Source organism: Xenopus laevis, chromosome 2L (assembly GCF_017654675.1).
Source record: "Xenopus laevis strain J_2021 chromosome 2L, Xenopus_laevis_v10.1, whole genome shotgun sequence".
Taxonomy (NCBI): domain Eukaryota; kingdom Metazoa; phylum Chordata; class Amphibia; order Anura; family Pipidae; genus Xenopus; species Xenopus laevis.
Window position 1 is genome coordinate 182,720,564 of NC_054373.1, and position 12,281 is coordinate 182,732,844.

A 12,281-nucleotide genomic window follows, 5' to 3' on the forward strand; every position below is an offset into this window, starting at 1 on the left:
CTGTGCTTTCCACTGCATGCCCAGTCTTATAAAAAAAACATCACCCACGCCCACAAGACTTATTCAGACTGATTAACTGTTTCACTTCAAATCCTAAAATGACTCTGGGGCTAACCCTAGTCATACATCATATACATTAAATTTGCTACATTTTGTAAGCTTCAGTGCAGGCTACATCAGGATTTGCTACAAAAAAAGGACAGTCCTGACAATCTAAGGTCAATGCTGAACTTTTTTTTGGCATTATAATGACAATATGCTGGTATTAATAATAACAAAGTATGAATAAATCAGTATGAAAATTGTCTCAGAATATTATTATACTAAATGTTAACACAGAGGTGTGCCACCCCTTTAAGTGCCATCAGAATTTAGCATTTCATTTGCACTCAATGCCAGAACACTGAATATTTGGTGAATATTTAGGTTACCTAAGAAAATTATACATTGTTTTAAAAACAACCCGAGCATTCCAAATCTGGGGTTTTGTGTATTTTTCTTTGTGGAACAAGATTTAGAGTTTAAAATGGCAAAACAGACAAAATATTTTATAGGATAGGATTCATTATCTGGAAACCCGTTATCCAAAAAGCTCCAAATTATGGAAAGGCCGTCTCCCATAGACTACTTTATAATCAAATAATTCACATTTTTTAAAATGATTTCCTAACTGGGGGCAAAACAATCCTACAGATGCAGCCAGAATGGATTGTACTTCTGAAATTAAGTGCAGGGAAACATGCTGTCCCAGGTCCGGACTGAGAATTAAAATAGGCCCTGGCTTTTCAGGTACACAAAGGCCCACTCAGCCGACATAGAGGCCCAAACAGCCCCCACCAGCCCACTAAATACTGACTTTCTATGGGACCTTATAGCAGCCCCTCTGGCATTTGCCAGAACCCACAGATTGCCAGTCCAGGCCTGTGCTGTCCCAACGTTTAGAAATGATTAGAGTGAAAATTATAATCGGCGTAATTCAAGTAATGGACACCAGATGGCGTCTGAACTACCTACTCCATTCTAAGATGACATCTCTATCTGATTCACAGTGAACAAAGATAGTGGCGCAATCTCAATCTAAGATGTAGAAAGGGGGGCTCTTAATTTGTTAAAACAGGTTAAATCATTTAAATAGAAGAATAGAATAGAAGCTAGGAAATAAGATCTGCAGAGCTTAAGTGTTGAGGAACTAAAAAAAATTGTAATCAACTGATGGAAGAAATAAAAAAATATATATAAATAAATAATCAAAAGTATTGCCTCCTCCATCCACCCCTGAACTTCATGTTCCCATTACAATGGCCTTTTTTTTAACACTGTGTGTACATCACAGATAAAGTAAACTCCTGAACAGCCAATGCTCAGTAGCACTGTGCATTTGGTTAGGTGTTTGCTTGATATTTTTGATGCCAAAGGTACTGGATTCAATACCCATCTATACACGAAGTCTCACAATTTTCTGTAATTGATATTTTAAATTATAATGTACATTTTACAACATATTAAGCCCAATCATGTTATATTAAAGAAAATAAGGAATGAAAAGACACAGTGCCACCATCAATTTTCCAGAGTGGCTCAAGCAATTTCATGACATTTAGACCCACCAAAAAAGTCCATTCCTGGATAATCAATAATTTGATGGCGCCACTATATCTTTTCATTCCTAAACTGCTTAATGTGTCATAACATGAAAATTTCACATGTCAAAACCAATTAGAGCAGGGGTGTCCAAACTTTTTCACCAAGGGCCATATGCGGTAAAATACACAAACAGCCGAGCCACTTACTTGAGGTGAAGTAAGTAGGTACTATGGTTGTTAGTCAGGGTAAGATCCTACTAGTTCCACAAGCACTCCAGCAGCCAGAGGGTTAATTTACATTCAAACACACTTTTCTGCTAGCCGTACTAGTTATTCAACATATAAATAGGCAACGCTCCCTTTCCACACATACACAGAGTTAAGCTCCCCATAGACGCGACGATTCTTCTTGCCGAACAACCGATTTTAGGGAAGTCCTTCGAAATTATCATGCGGTTAGTGGGATTCGAACAATCGTACAGCTTACGATTTTTTTGATCGACATCTGTCAGGAAATTGATCGGCCAAGTCAAAAAATCTTTGTCGGTTCCAGTGCAATGTATCTACTGTATGTTTGCAGGGCCAAGCAGGCAGCTCCCCTTTGTTTTCCTGCCAAATTGGTCTTTTTAGTTGATGGACAATTCGTACGATCGTTCTGAGATAATCATGGTCTCACGATGAGGATTGGATCTTTTAAAAATCTCAACATCTATGGCCAGCTTAAGGCACAAGCATTCATATGGGCTATGAGTTTGTTAGAGCAGAAGGACAAAATGTAGTAACATTTATTTAATATTAACAGTAACAGGGCATGTATGTAGAAGAATATATTACAAAGAAGACATAAAATTTCAAATACAGTAAAAAGAAAGCCCTACTTTACCAAGTTTAAAATTTCCTGTTGTGTCCTCTGAGTTAAGAGTATGGGCATACAATCCACGAGTATGGAGCCTTCTTGTACGACATTGGGTACTGGGTCTGTCACCTTTTTATTGCCTGCTGGGACATTCCCCTCATTACATTATGCATGAGGTAGGCGTGCCCAGGAAAGTGTCATTTACGACCCCCTGCAGTGGGGCTGCTATTTTGAGGCAAGATTCCCCAATATAATATTGGTACTTGCCAACCACTAGTTGCCTTTCACTTACCCACTCCTCTTGAGTAGCTGTAGGTATGGATTCCCTGTACAACCTATTCTCATGCCAGTATATTCTTTCTTTATCAGTCTCAGCAGGGGTTTGGGCTGCAAGGCCTCTCATCTTTTCCAGGCTGGCATTGGTCAGGAGGGCCGCATCAAAGTCTCGACTGCTTGCCTCAAACCTGGGATCTGGTGTGAGTGTGAGCAGGGCCCCAGAAGCTGTAACCCCCCTGCCCTCTGTGTCAGGACACAGCAAAGCTCTGGGCAGGGGACTTCCTTCAGAGGGGCCCCCCTCCCCACTCACTGACAGACCTTCCAGCTCTGTACCCCCAGTCTGATACTGGCTTGCCCGTATGGACTGCTGTCGGGTTACTGCTGCAACACAGGGGATGCTCCCACATCATAACGGTTTACTACTGGGAATTCCCCTACATTTGCAGTGAAATTATTCTCCCCCTGAGACAGAGATGGGACATACAATTCCCCTCCCCTCAGGTCAATGCATGGGGATTCAGCTGGATCTAATACAGAATTGCATGCAAACACATCCTGATTTCCCTCCCAGCCCCCATCACAATCAACATCATTACCAGATACCTGTAGATGAGCAGGGTTCACACATGGCTCTACTGGCTCCAGAGGGTCCCCTGCGGGCACATACTGAGACACCAACCTGCCCAAGTCAGTACCCAGTAACCCAGTACCCCTCCCTGCTTCCCAGTCCAGGTAAACACATGCCATGGGCACTGCAGGATGGACTCCCCCAAAACCTGTGCCCACGGTAACTGGCTGAAGATTGTCCTTGTGGCTCCCCTCTGTTCCAGCAACAAACAAAACAGAAGGAGATGGGCCAGGTGGTTTTCCAGGTGAGGTAGGTTTCCTTTTGTCAGGGCAGACACTACTAAAGTGGCCCACCTTATTACATATAAAACATCCCCGTGAATAATTTTTCTCTGTGGCTGCAGCGGGCGTAACTGCTGGGGGAGCAGGGGGTGCAACCGGGCCAGGGCCCGCACCCCCACAGGGCCCCCCCGGCAGATCACGCGCGCTGCAGCCACAGAGAAAAATTACACGGACGAGGGTGGGGGCGGGCCCGGCTGCACGGCCCGCACCAGGGCCCGCCCCCACCTAGTTCCGTTACTGAACGGTGCATATCCATCTGCGCTGGCCTTGCCCCTGTGTTTCCTGCAGGAGCAGCTGCAGATCCCCCTGGTTTGTAAGAAGGGAATGAGGGGCTTCCTCCTGACTTTCCTCCGTTCCAGCTATGGGACCCTGGGTTTGGCATAGGCTTCCTGGCTGCAGGCATCCGGTTCGCAGTATATGCATCTGCAATTTGTGCTGCCTGATCAGCAGTTTTAGGCTCACGGTCAAGGACAAATTGCTGAACTTCCACTTTACAGATACACAGGAACTGGTCCAGTATTATCAAGTCCTCTAATTCTGTAAACGTAGAGACACTGCGCCCCTTCACCCACTGATGAAAGATGATTCTCAGTCTCCCAACCACATCAGTGTAGCTGTCATTGGCCCCTTGCTGTAGACTCCTGAATTTCTTGCAGTGTACCTCTGGGGTGATGTTAAAGTGTCTAATTAAAGCTTTTTTAATTTCATCATCATACTCCCCATCATATTCTGGTGGAAGGTCTGCAAAAACTTCCAGAGCTTCACCCTTAAGGCCTGGGGTCAGGAAACTTGCCCACTGTTCACGGGGTAAATTAAATTGTCTGCAGGTTTTTTCAAAACCCCGCAGAAAAATGTCCAGATCCCCATCCTTCTCCATCACAGGAAAATTCTCCAGACGGGGTTTGAAGACACTTGCATCCCTGGAGTCACTGCTGTGAGGTGGGGCAGTATCTTTTTGGAGCTGTGCCATCTCCAGCTGGAATTGCCTTTCTGCTTGGCGCTCAGCTGCCTCCCTCTCTGCTGCTATGGCCCGACGTTCTGCTTCCCTCTTGGCCTGCTGGTATTGCAGTATAAGTTGTAGCCTTAAGTTAGGGTCTGCTGAGCCCAGCTGTTGCAAAACCAGTTGCAGAGAAGATCCTGCTCCACTCTGTGAACTGTTGCTGCTGCTATCCTCAGAGTGGTACTGACCAATAGCAATGTCCATGGTTTCGCCCTCCTGCACAGTACTGGAGTCTTGCTCACTTTCAACCAGGGATGCAATAATCTATTCCTTGGTTTGATTTGCTACTGCAATCCCTCTCTCCTCACAGAGTCTGACCAGCTGTTCCTTGCTCTGCCTCTTGTAGGATGCCATCTCAGGGGACAATTGCTAAATAAAAGATAGGAAAGAAAAACAAGAAGGGAACGGTACTACTGTTTGCAAGTATGTCTTTTTAAAATATGCACTGCATTTGTCCTTGAAGACTGTTTATTCCTCATAAGGATTTACAGTCCTTTAGTGCAAGGGTTAAACACTTAATCCAAGCACTAATGCTCTAATAAAAAATTTAAATTATGCCACCACTGCCAACCAAATTGTCATGAAAATGGGACTCTCAACCACACATAACTCTTGGGTTTGGCTATAAGGGGTTACACTCAGTCTCTCAATCACCTTACACACAGGTTAGACTAACATCAGACACCCCAAAACACACCAACACCCACAAAATGAATTCACTGCCACCATCTATCATTAACTGGCGATAGAAACCTAATGTGACTATTCCCCTGCCCTCTATAACAGGTAATAACTCACACTACAGAAATGAATCAAATACTCTCTCCTATGGTAGTTAGTCAGGGTAAGATCCTACTAGTTCAACAAGCACTCCAGCAGCCAAAGGGTTAATTTACATTCAAACACACTTTTCTGCTAGCCGTACTAGTTATTCAACATATAAATAGGCAACGCTCCCTTTCCACACATACACAGAGTAAATACACTTAGGCATAAGGATTCAAATGGGCTATGAGATTGTTAGAGCACAAGGACAAATTTTATTAAAATGTATTGTTTTTAATGTTAACAGTAACAGTGTATATAAAAGAGTATATTACAAAGAAGACATAAAATTGCAAATACAGTAAATAAAATAAACGGGAGTAAAAACACAAAGAAAGCCCTACTTTACCAAGTTTAAAATTTCCTGTTGAGTCTCTGAGGCAAGAGTTAGGAAACGATGGGCATACAATCCACGAGTATGGAGCCTCTTTGTACAACATTGGGTACTGGGTCTGTCACCTTTTTATTGCCTGCTGGGACATTCCCCTCATTACATTATGCATGAGGTAGGCGTGCCCAGGAAAGTGTCATTTACGACCCCCTGCAGGGGGGCTGCTATTTTCAGTCAAGATTCCCCAATATAATATTGGTACTTGCCAGTACCCAATATTATAGTAAAAACATGGGCAGGCTGTGATCCATATGTGGGCGATCCTTTTGATACCAAACACTAATGGTGTTGCATGTTCCAGTCACCCAGGAACCATCCCTCCTAACTGATGGGTATAGGCTGGCCCTGTTTGGTATCATTAGAAAGCATGTGACCTCCTCATAAGTTATAATGATGTGAATCCTATGACACAGGAGATATAATGGATCCTTTCATATAATCCATATTTTTCTACTAACTATCACCCCTGCTGCTCTAGGTCCACAGCTCTGTTCTTTGATCAACTGATCAATTGACTGGCCCAGCTTTCTTGTGCAAATGGTGTGATCCTGCCATCATACCTGTAAACATATTATTCCCCTATCTGCTGACATATTTGCCCCCGACTACACTGAAAAAAGTAGTGGGCTAATGACAGATGTCACCCAGCAGGCCTCGAATGGCAATCTATGAGTTTTGACAAATGCCAGAGGGGCTGCTGTAATTTTACATAGACAGTTATTATTTAGTGGGCTGCAGGGTCAGACTGGGGGGCCCGGGCCGACCAGGACTCCTGTCCAGGGCCGCTGTACAGGGTCCCCCTCCGGACCCCCTGCTGTGATGCCCCCTGCATGAGCCGTGCCGCACGCATGCGCCAAAGAGGCCATTGCGTGCATGCACAAAAGGAGCCGCTGCGCGGTGCCGTAAATAGTTTATTTTGTGAAGGTTTTTTTCCTGGTGTCCCGCCAGTCCGACCCTGGTAGGCTGTTTGGGCCTCTGTATACTTTAAATGACAGGATCTCCATTGCTGAGACTCCTCGCATGCTTGTTTCACAATGTAACTTTAGATCACTTAGCTCTAAACCATCCCCCTATCCTCTCACAGGCAATTCCAACAATCAGAAAGCCAGCAGCTACTTTATGTTTCACCCACTGTTTTGCAAATTTTCTGTAAAAAAAAAAGGGCATAGTCACCTGTCACTATTTTTTTTTTTTTTTTTTATCATTTGAATTTTTTATTGATTTTCAGATAACATTGAGAATTTCCAGTGAAGACTGGGGAAAAAGAAGAAAGGAGAAAGAAGAGAGTGGTGAAGCCAGAAAGGTAAGTAAAGGTAGGGAGGGGGGGGAGTGGAGGGGGTTATAACTTGCGTAGTCCATGAAACCATATTATATATCTTGAATGAGGGGGGGGGGGAAAGGTTTGACGTCCTTCCTGTTGTCTGGTGTCCATGGGTTGACCGTTGTAGATATTTAAAATCTTTCTTGGCCTTTAGTTTTGTAAATCCGTTTTATCAGGTATGTTCGGGTATTTGACGATTATGTTTCCATTTTTCCCACAATTTGTGAGTCACTAGATCTTTGGTGATTTGCGCAAGAGTTGTTGCAGCATACTTTTCATGTGAGAGATTGGAGTCTATTAGGTGGATTACATTATCTCTGACGGTATTTCCGTAGATTTCCAGTGTCTTGGTATTAAGAGACGGGCTGCAGTAAGAACATGGAAGGTCAATTTCCTTGTTTCTGGAACTAAGTCTTGTATTCCAAGGTTTAAGAGTGCCATGGCTGGTGATATATGAATTGGTACGTTGAATATTTCTTAGAGCAAGTTGTCAATTACTTGCCAGAAAGGCAATATTTTGTGGCATGTCCACCAGATATGTATCTTGGTGCCTTTCGCTGTGTTGCATCTCCAGCATTGGTCTGACACATTGGGGAACATTTTGTGTAGCGTTGAAGGTGTTTTGTACCACCTAAAAAGTATCTTTCTGCAGTTTTCTATATGATTTGTGCACTTGGTGTACTTAGAAGCAATATTCGCTATTTGGGACCATTGTGGTAGTGGGAGATCAATGCCGAGGTCCTGTTCCCATCTCTGGATATGTAACGGTTTAGTGGGCCCTATGTCTGGCATAATGGCTTGATATACTTTAGATAGGCCTTTCTTTTTACCAGCACTATTGAAGCATATGCGTTCAAAGGGTGTTTGTGGTCTGGAGAGGCTATTTGTATGTGAACCTAGGAAGTGTCTGATACGTAGATATTTGTAGAAATCATGTTTAGGGAAGTTAAACTCAGTTTGTAGAGTCTCATACAGTTTTAAGTCATCGTTCGAAAACAGCTGTGCTATGCGTGTGATTCCTAGAGTTTCCCAATTGGCTAGGGAGATGTCAGGGATTTCCGTTTCCAGTATCTTGATAGTAGCGTTTTTTGTGGGGAATATATGGATGTATTTGTGTTTCTTCAGCAAATTCCAGACTTTCAGAACTGTCATTGTAGTGTGGTATAATGAATTGAGGTCAATTTTGTGTAATGAAGACTTGGTCCACATTAGTTGTTGTAGCGAAAATGGATGAGCTTGGTCTTGTTCTATCTCCAGCCAGTGCTTGCTATCGATCGGAAGGTTCCATAGGGTGAGCTGCTCTTATTGTAGCTCTGTAGTAGTGTTCGATACTGGGGACACCAAATCCTCCTGCTTTTTGGTTAAGTTGCATTATACTTCGTTTGAGTCTAGGTTTCTTACCACCCCAGATGAACATGTCTATGGTTTTTTGCGATTGCAGGAGAAAAGTTTTTGGCACTGTGATTGGGAGGGTCCTGAATAGGTATAGGAATTTGGGCAGTAACATAATTTTGACTGCTGCTATTCGTCCCAGCCAAGAGATATATGAGGTTTTCCACTTTTCTAGTTGGGTTTGGGTTTCTCTCAACAGTTTTGGTAAGTTGCTGCTGTAGGTTTTCGCCACTGTGCTACCTAGTTCGATTCCGAGGTAGGAAATAGTATCTTTTCTCCACTGAAATGGGTACAGTTTTTGCAGTTCATTCTTTTTATCTGTTGTGACATTTAGTAAGAGGGCTTGCGTTTTACTAACGTTGAGCTTGTAATAGGACACTTGGCTGTAAGAAGTTAGTACTTGAGTAAGCTTTGATAAAGATCGTTCCGGGTTTGTAAGTGTTAGCATAATGTCGTCTGCAAAAAGCGCTACTTTATGCTCTGACTGAGTGGAGGATATTCCCGTGATGTCTGGCGTGTCTCTTATTGTTTTTGCCAGCGGCTCCAGGATTAGGTTGAACATAAGCGGGGAGAGTGGGCATCCCTGTCTCGTGCCATTCGTGATATAGAAGGGTTTTGAGAGAAATCCCATGTTAGTGACTTGTGCCGTCGGTGTGGAGTATAATGCTAGGATTAATTGTAGTATTGGACCATGAAAGCCAAATGCTTGCAGGGTTTTTTCCATATATAGCCAGTGGACTCTGTCAAACGCCTTCTCGGCGTCTAGAGCTAGTAAAAGTGCTGTAGTTTTTTGGCGTGTGTTTTTTTCTATCAGAGAAATGAGTTTTCTGGTATTATCTGCCCCATGTCTACCTGCAGTGAAGCCAGACTGATCTTTATGGATTATGCTTGGTAGGATTTCTTTAAGCCTATTCGCCAAAACTTTAGCATACAGTTTGGTATCTCCGTTCAACAGTGAGATAGGCCGGAAATTGGGGCATTAATTTGGGGTCTTGCCCGGTTTGGGGATAGTTGCTATCGTAGCCTTCAGCATTTCTTCTGGTATCTTGCCTTGTTGGCGGATGTGGTTGAAGAGTTGTGTCAGTTGGGGAATTAGGATAGATTGGAAGGTTTTATAATAGGCGGCAGATAGGCCATCCGGTCCTGGGGCCTTCCCTGTTGGGGTGGAATTGATCGCCTCTTGGATTTCCTTGGGTTGGATGGGAGTGTTTAATAAATCTAATTGTGGTTGTGATATTTGTGGAAGTTTGGCCCGTGCTAGAAAGTCGATAATATTTTGTTGTATTGGTTGTGGAGTTGTCACATCTTGGTTTAGATTATACAGAGTTGCATAATATTCTGCGAATTTGTCTGCTATCTCTTTGGGGTTTATGATTTTCCCTCTATCCTTGTCCATCAAATGGTCTATGGCTTGTTTCCTTTGTTTCTGTTTTAGGAGATTTGCTAGCAATTTTGAGGCTTTGTTACCTTTTGTGTATTGAGTGAGGCGTAGCGGTTGGAGGTGGTAATGCATCTTAAACAGGTCTATCTCACATAGTTGCGCCTTCACATCTCTAAGTCGTTTAGTCGTTTGTTTGTTGGGTTGTGCTTTATTTTGTGTTTCTAGATCAAATAGTAGTTTTGTTAGTTCTTGCCTTTTCTGTTCACGCTGTTTTTTAAGTAGTGAGCCATATTTTATGAGTTGTCCTCGAAGTACTGGCTTGTGTGCACACCAAACCGTAGGTGTCGAGACTTCGCCATTATTATTGAGGGTGAAGTATTCCTGTAATATTTGATTACACTGTTGAGTTATTACTGTATTGAGTAGCAGTGATTCATTTAGTCTCCAGTGTGAGGTGGATGGTATGGTTTCGTTAAAATTGCTGGTCATAGTTACTGGTGCGTGATCCGTCCAAGTCATCAGCCCAATTTGTATCTTTGCAACGGCTTGAAGGGTGTCTTTGTCTGTAAATATGTAATCTAACCTAGCGTATCTTACATGCGAATGTGAATAATGTGTATAGTCTCTTTCCGTTGGGTGTGATGATCTCCAGACGTCGAATAGGTTATGCTTTTTTAAGAGGTTTTTCAAGTTTAGTGCATGAGTAAGTATTTCCCTTCTAGGCGTTTGGTCTCTTTCAGATCTGGTGTCCATGTCATGAATTAATGGTACGTTGAAGTCACCCCCTACTATGATTTTCCCTTGTTTCAGTTTATCCAGAGTTCTAAAGAAGGTGCGGTACAAGTAGGATTGTTTAACATTTGGGGCATAAGCCGATGCTACTGTATAGATTTGGTCCTGTAATTCTATCGTGACGATAATATATCTGCCTTGTGGGTCTGTTTGTTGTTTAATCACTCGAGGTGTGATAGTAGAGTGGAACCAGATTGCCACCCCTTTTTTCTTCACTGGGCTATTCGCATATAGTTGTAGTGGGTATTCCTTGCAAGCTAATCTATTGGGCTGGTCTTTGGTAAGGTGGGTTTCCTGGAGACACAGTATGGACGGTTTTGTTTGTCTAGCCCAGAGCAATAAGTGGGATCTTTTGTTCGGGCTATTTAGCCCGTTGACATTTAACGTGGTTACAGTGATTGCCATTCTGTTGTTGTGCGGGTGCGGTGCTGCTGTTTGGTACTCACTGTTTGTCGCTCGGCGAAGCATGGTTTTTGTGGCCATAGGCAGGGTGGGTGAGTTGCCGCTTTGGATGTACTTGCACTGGTCTTCAGCACATTCTGAATGGGAGTCGTCAAACCTCGGGCAGGGTTGGGGGGGTGGGGAGGAGAAGAGCAGAAAAGGTAAGAAATAAGAAGAACATTAGTGACAGTAATTTAAGAACATTAACACATACAAACTTATGTACATCAATACTGTTAATAGCATCAAGTAGAGTGGCTTCTGGGTGTTGGTTGTTGCCATAAGTTGTTTTGCCTGTCTCTAGTGTGATATCGTGCAATATATCGCACTGTGAAGCCATGGTGGGGGGGGGGAAGATCTTTGTATCAGAGGGAGTTCCGTTTCTCGGGGGAAAAGTGTCAATTTAGTTGAATGTCATCAGGTGTGGAGTATGTTGCCTTGTTTATAGCCATAGAAGCGTCTCAGCTAACAGAAGTCTTCAGGTGTCGTCATTGGTTTCCGCCGGGTCTGGGCCAGGTGTGTCCTGGCTGGTTGGTGTTCTGAGGTGTGCGGTTTTTTGTACATGCCATTCCTGTGGAATTTTGGGTTGTTTAGCGGCTGTTTGTGGCATGGTGTCCTGATTTGGCAGGAGTTGCCATTGCTTCAATAGCCGGGCCCCATGTTGTGGCGTGTCCATAATATAGGGTGTATCTTTGTAAATGACCCTAATCTTCACTGGAAACAGCCATCTGTAGGGTAAATGTGCGTCTCTCAGCACTGTGGTGATGGGAAGGAATTCTTCGTGTTTTTTCATTGTGTGAGCTGAGAGGTCAGGATAGCATTGGAGCATATTGTATTTCTCAGGTATACCTTGCTTATCCCTAAACGCCTTCAGAATGAGTTCCTTGATGTGGAAAAAGTGAAGCCTCAATATCACCTCTCTGGGCACATTAGGGGGAGCATTTTTGTTTTTTGGTAGTCTGTGGGCTCTGTCTATGAGGAGGAGATCAGGATTTACATCTGGGAACATCTCTTGGAACATGCAATTTAGGTAAAGATGCAGGTCTTCCATTTGTACCTGTTCTGAGACTCCCCTTAGTCTGATATTATTCCTCCTGTTCCTGTCCTCTAAATC